The sequence below is a fragment of the Agelaius phoeniceus genome, chromosome 25 (genome assembly GCF_051311805.1).
Source record: "Agelaius phoeniceus isolate bAgePho1 chromosome 25, bAgePho1.hap1, whole genome shotgun sequence".
Lineage (NCBI taxonomy): Eukaryota > Metazoa > Chordata > Aves > Passeriformes > Icteridae > Agelaius > Agelaius phoeniceus.
In genome coordinates, this window is record NC_135289.1 from 6,963,339 (window position 1) to 6,970,268 (window position 6,930).

The window sequence follows — 6,930 nt, forward strand, 5'->3', positions numbered from 1 at the left end:
AATGAATGCTTGAAATTCTATTCAAGGCCCACCAAATCCTGTGTCATAGTGCTTATTGTGTTCAAGATATTTCTTTGTCCAATTCCACTCAACCACAAAGAATTAAAATTCAAAACTCATCCAAAGTCTGAAATGCCAATGGACTGTTTGAGGATCCATCACCATCATGCTTAAAGTTTTAGGATTAAGGAAAACCAGTTGAGTAAAAAAGGAAAGTTACAATTTTGACAGGACAATTTGGACCATGAAAAAAATTAATTGTGGGCAAAAGTCCCATTTGGGCAAAAGGCCCAATTGTGGGCCTGGGCTCCACTGCCTCCCACTGGTGTTTACTGCACAGAGGAGGGTAATTATTGTTCCTGTTAATGAACTGAATAAAATACGGAGTAAATTACTTGGAATTCAAAATCTCATTTTTAAAGTGATATCTCACTTAACCATGTAATGTAATGAAAAACATTAGGATACAGATTTCTGTGGTCTTGGAGTTTAGATATGGGAAAGGATTTAAATTTAGCTCAGACAGAACGATTAATACCCAGAACTTCTCCCATCAGCAGAAACCTGAGAAAACATAGTTTACTTATCCATAAAAACACAATCAGTCTAAAACTCATCTATTTCTCCCATAAACATCCATCCTAAACAAGACAGTGCTGACTGGAGGACAGGCAGGTTGTCCTTCCCTCTCTCCAGCTGGTGAAGGTTCAAGGGCAGCACAGAGGCACCAGCCCTGCTCAGCTGGAGCTGTGGCTCAGTGCATTGGGCTCACAGTGAACAGGTTTATTCTGAAAAGGATCATCCATGGGAGGCCTGGAGAGGTGGTTCTGGTTCAAGGGTCAGCTATGGCTTCGCGTCAAGCACCTCCCTGGAGGCTCTTGTCTTCCTCACTCCCGGCCAGGGAGGGCTGTTTGAGGCCCTGTTCTGCAGAAGGGAAGGTGTTGGGAAACAAATGCTCTAGCACTGGAAGTAGAGCACCACCAGGGTTGGTCAGAGCACAGCAGACCCTGTGACCTGGGGGGACCATATCGAGGTGAGGGGTGGGATTTCCTTCTGCTGTCACTGCCGGCAAAGTTCCAGCTGTCACCATACAGGAGCAAGCCCTCAGGGATAAGGTTACATAATTGTTCCTGTTTTTGGCCTGTGATTTCAGTCCTTCAACACAGCCAGTAGAATTGGCTGAGCTGGTGAATGTTTTTAATCATAGAATCAAAATATTTTGAGTTGGAAGGGACCTGTCAAGTCCAATTGCTATTTCTGCACAGGACACCCCTAAGAATCCCACCATGTTCCTGAGAGAAAAGGAACTTCCAGCAAGGGAAGAACCAGTCAGGTGGAGATGCAGCTGGGGCAGAGGGAGCAGGGCCATCATGGCATATCCCATCCTCAGGCACACCAAAGTGGAATACAGAGGTGCTGTGGAGCCAGTGCCACTCCAAAAGCTCTGCTGTCACCATCATGTGTGACATGGCAGGATGCAGAGAGAGCCCGGCTGCAGCTGCTCAGGGAGCAGCTGCTTTGATCACCTTCCTGTGCCAAAGGAATTGGGGCAATAGAATCACAGAATATCCTGAGCAGGAAGGGACCCACAGGGGTCATCCAGTCCAACCCCTGCCCTGCACAGACACCCCAACAATCCCACCCTGGGCATCCCTGGCAGCGCTGCCCAAACACTCCTGGAGCGCTGGCAGCCTCAGGGCTGTGCCCATTCCCTGGGGAGCCTGGGCAGTGCCAGCACCCTCTGGGGAAAGAACCTTTCCTGATCTCCAGCCTGACCCTGCCCTGACACAGCTCCAGCCCTTCCCTGGGGTCCTGTCCCTGCTCACAGAGAGCAGAGATCAGAGCTGCCCTTCAGGAGGAGCTGCAGCCCCCCAGGAGCTCTGCCCTGTTATGGGAAGTGAAAGTTTCGTCAATAGCCAGGAAGGCAGATAGCTCATCAACTCCACTGTTGGAAAAATACTAAATCAACTCTGAAAATGCTGAATTGGACAGGGCTTGGAGCAACCTGTCTAGTGGGAGGTGTCCTTAACCATGGCAAGGAGTGGAATGGGGTGAGCTTTAAGGTTCCTTCCAACCCAAACCAGTCTGGGATTCCATTAAAGGCTCCCTAGAACACAAGTGACCCAAAAAAGGTGACTTAATTCATGTCTCGCTCTCATTTCTGCCAACGGTGACTCAGGAAAGACACTTAAAGCCCTAACTCACAACTCCCAAATGAAAACTTTACAAGATAAATCTCATAAGGAAGCAAAAATGAAAAAGAATATCACCCAGGCATAGAGAGAAGCTTTGGGCATGTGGGTGAAGGGGTGAAGAAGCCAAAGAGGGGGGACAGGAGTGGTCAAAAAAAAAAAAAGATCAAACAAAATCAACACCATCAGACACATTTCCCTCTGTAAGTCTCTGTCTGAAGTTTCTCTCATCTGCCTCACGATTGTCATGAAAGGACAGCAACTGGGATGACCGAAAAACACCCTGGTTGGAATCCTGGTCTTGCTCGAGATGGTTGCTTGCCAAGATCCTGAGGCCTGAGCAGAGCTTCTGGCCTGCCAAGCTACTGTTTGCAAGTGTGTTTGCTGTATTGGAACACTGAACCTAGTGAAAGAAGGGGCACCTTGCTCTTTTTCGCCTACACTTGCTTTCCCAACAATAGCCCTGGAATTTCCCCATCTCTCAGCTTGGCTGGACTTTTCTGGGGTAACCTTTGGTGGTCCCCACAGAAGATCCTTCATCTGTTCTACAACCACAGTGACAGATGGACTGAGATGGGAGAAGCCTCTCCCTCAAGGACTGAGACTGAAACCCCTAACGTGGGGAGGTGTGCGAGGGAGCTGACCTGACCAAAGCGAGATATTTGCCTGCAGATGTGACCATTGGACCAAGAAGACAATGGTTCTTGCCTACTGCTGAGAATATGGGTACTGTGTGTACCCTTCTTCAATGCCTTCTCTCTCCTCAGAAATTTCAATAGACTATTCTTCATTGTACTTGATTCCCCCCAGTAATTCGAAGACCTGTTTTCCCCCTACCAAAAAAGGACTATAAAGAACCTTGACTTGACCAGTGTCTTCAAGACCTCCCTGACATGACCAGGCGAACTCCATCAACTGGACTTTGAAGGATTTTGTCATTCTATGTTTGGTAGCTATATGCCTTCCTTTCTCTTCCTCCCTCTCTTTTCCCTATTCTTTCCCTTTTCCCCAATCCCCCCCTAACACATTTTGCTGTGGTTGCTCAATAAAGGTGCATTTGTTCTTGATTATTACTGCAAATCCCCTCTCTGTGTCGGTTTTTTGCACTCTGAGATCAACTGACGAACCATCATGAATTCCCTTCGTAAGAACGGATCGTGACACCCTCCTATAATAAAAGCACCTAAGGCGAACCCAAATCCAGCTGGAGCGGCTTTGAATCATGCCAGAAATGCCCAGCAAAGATGCCATTACTTGTCTCCACACCCCAGAATTCAGAGTTGCATCAGGTTTTGTGGGTCAGTATCTGAATAATTCCACATCAAATCCTGCTGCCTCCAAAGTCAGATCACCTCAGCAGAGAAAAATGTGCAGAGACAGAAACACTCTGCTATTGCAGTCAAGTAGAAAAATTATAAAAGAAAGGCCTCATAAAATCAGACCTGCTCAGTTGGATGGATGGCTGGCCTGTCATTGCTTCTAAGTGCAGCTAGCACTTTGCAATTTCCCATGTGAAAACAATCCTTGTGTGAACAGTTCGTTAACATAACAATCTATTCCTGGGTGAAAAACAACTAACACTTCCATAAACATTAAGTCTATCACATGAGAACCAGTGAAGAAAATATGTAAACAATTTAAAAATAGAGAGATTTGATAGACAAGTAAATGCCTTTACCTTTTACTAACCAATAGAGCAATTGGCAAGAAAGCTATTAACCAATTAGCTATTAACCAGTTAAAGTTGCACATGAGGTCAGTAAAAACTGTATAAAAATGAGTTGTGTGAAAAAAGAATTGGCTTTTTCCTGCATGAAGAAATGGAGTCTCGCCTGATTCATTCTGGTACTCTTGCCAGTAATTCATTTTTACAGAGCAAGTCTCTTGGCCATGAGATCATAAACCAGCTCAGTCCTTCCAAGTGGCTGCTGGAGAAAAGGACCTGGGGATGCTTGTCTGGCCATGGTGTGTCCAACAGGACCATCCAGTGACTGTCCCCTCTATGGGTGAGGCCCCACCTCAAATCCTGGGGTCAGTTTTAAGCTCCTCACCCCCAAAAAGACCCTGAGGGACTGGAACATGTACCGGGGAATGGAAATGGAGCTGTGGAAGGGTCTGGAGAACCAGGAGCAGCTGAGGGAGCTGGGGGAGGGCTGGAGGAAAGGAGGCTCAGGGGGGACCTTCTGGCTCTGCACAACTCCCTGACAGGAGGGAGCAGCCAGCGGAGCTCAGGCTCTACTCCCAGGGAACAGGGACAAGACAAGAAGGTTCAGCACTGAAAATAAAGACTTTACAAGTGCCCCAGGGGAGATTTAGGTTGGATATTATGAAAAATTTCTTTCTGGAAAGGGTGGTCAGGCCATGGCAAGGCACCCCCTCACCTGTGGCAGTGGTGGAGTCACCACTCATTAAAGTGTTAAAAAAGTGTGTGGATGTGTCCCCTGGGAACATGGATTAGGGCGTAGATGGCAGTGCTGGGGAAACATTTGGACTTGGTGATCCTAGAGGGCTTTTCCAACCTCAAGGATTCTGTGACTCCATGATTTTACTTCTTTCAGAAACTTCTCCAATGCTACTTTGTCAGCCAGAAGCAGAGGTCAGACTCCAACTGCACTTGCTGTTTCTTGCTCAAACACAGCTCCTGCTCTCACAGCAGCTCCTTTGCAGGCCAAGTCCTGTTCCTTCCAACCACAGACCAGACCGTGAAACTGCTTTGCAACAACAGAAGTTCCAAAGAGGCCTTGAAAGGTTGGTGAGGTCCTAGCACAGGATGCCCAGAGCAGCTGTGGCTGCTGGAAGTGTCCAAGGCCATGTTGGACAGGGCTTGGAGTAACCTGGGATAGTGGAAGATGTCCCTGCCCGTGGCAAGGGGTGGGACAGGATGGGCTTTAATGTCTCTTCCCACCCAAACCAGTCTGGGATTTCACAATTCTGCTGTACTACACAGCCCCAGAATTCAGTGAAGCTCTGAACCAGGACACTCAGGTAGAGACTGCTACTTCAAGGTAGAAACATTCAGGAAAAAAGACCAGCCCCTTTAGGGCTTGAAGGCAAAGACTGTGCCTTGAAACCCGAGGCAGGAGCCAGATCTGCATTCCTGGAGCCCCTGCACTGGACCAGGCTGCAGACACAGAATCACAGAATAAACCAGGTTGGAAAAGACCTTTGAGATCGAGTTCAACCTGTGACCTACTACCTTACCAACTAAGCCATGGCATTGAGTGCCTCATCAAGTCTTTTTTTAAACACCTCCAGGGACAGTGAATACACCACTTGCCTGCGCAGCCCATTCCAATGCTGAACCACTCTTTCTGTGAATACTTTTTTTCTAATATCTAACCTAAACTTCCCATGGTGCAGCTTCAGGCTGTGACCTCTCATCCTGTCATTGGTCACCAAGGAGAAGAGACCAACCCCCATCTGGCCACAACCACCTTTCAGGGTGGTCACTAGAGAGTGATAAGGTCCCCCTGAGTCTCCTTTTCTCCAGGCTGAGCACCCCCATCTCCCTCAGTGGTTCCTCACAGGGTTTGTGTTCCAAGCCCCTCACTAGCCTTGTTGTGCTCCTTTGGACGCACTCAAGCATCTCATCCTTCCCAAACTGAGGGACCAGCACTGGACACAACACTCAAGGTTTGGCCTCACCAGTGCCAAGTACAGGGGAAGAGTGACTCCCTGCTCCTGCTGGCCACACCATTCCTCATCCAGGCCAGGAGCCACTGGCCTTCTGGGCCACCAGGGCACTCTGCTGGCTCATATTCAACCGGCTGTCACCAGCACCCCCAGGTCCCTTTCTGCCTGGGCACTGTCCAGCCGCACCGTCCCCAGCCTGTAGCATTGCAGGGGGTTATTGTGGCCAAAATGCAGGACTGGGCACTTGGACTTAATAAAATTCATCCTGTTAGATTAAACCCATCCATCCAGCCATTCCAGGTCTCTCTGCAGTGCCGTCCTACCCTCAAGCAGATCAACACATGCTCCCAGCTTGGTCTCATGTGCAAATTTACTGACAGTGGACTCAATTCCTTCATCCATGTAATCAATAAAGATATTAAATGGAACTGGCCCCAGTACAGATCCCTGAGGGACACCACTGGTGACTGGCTGTCAGCTGGATGCAGCCCCACTCACCATCACTCTCTGGGCCAGCCATGCAGCCAGTTCTGAACCCAGCACAGAGTGCTCCTGTCCCAGCCCTGGGCTGCAGCTTTTCCAGGAGTGTGCTGTGGGAGACAGTGCCAAAGGCCTTCCTGGAGTCCAGGCACACAACATCCACAGCCTTTCCTGCATCCAGCAGGCAGGTGACCTGGTCATAGAAGGAGACCAGGTTGGTCAGGCAGGACCTGCTCCTCCCAAACCCATACTGGCTGGGTCTGATCCCCTAGGCATCCTGTAGGTACCAGGTGATAGCACCCAAGATGATCTGTTCCATTATCCTACTGGGCACTGATGTCAGGCTGGCAGGCCTGGAGTCTCCCAGATGCTCCTTCCAGCCCTTCAGGGATGCTGTAAATCCCTTCAGGCACAGGAAGGAGCCCAATGACAGAGGGAAGGAATGCCAGGCAGCTTTGAAGCAACAGATCTCCCCAAAGAAACAAGCACCACCTTGGAATTCTACCTTCCATAAAGGGGGAGGCAGAAGGCCTTTCCTTCTGGCCATCCCTGCAAGTTATTACGTTTGCTGGAGGGCTGAAGTATCAGGGAATATGGGCATCTCCAGGAGCTTGATGCAGGCTTG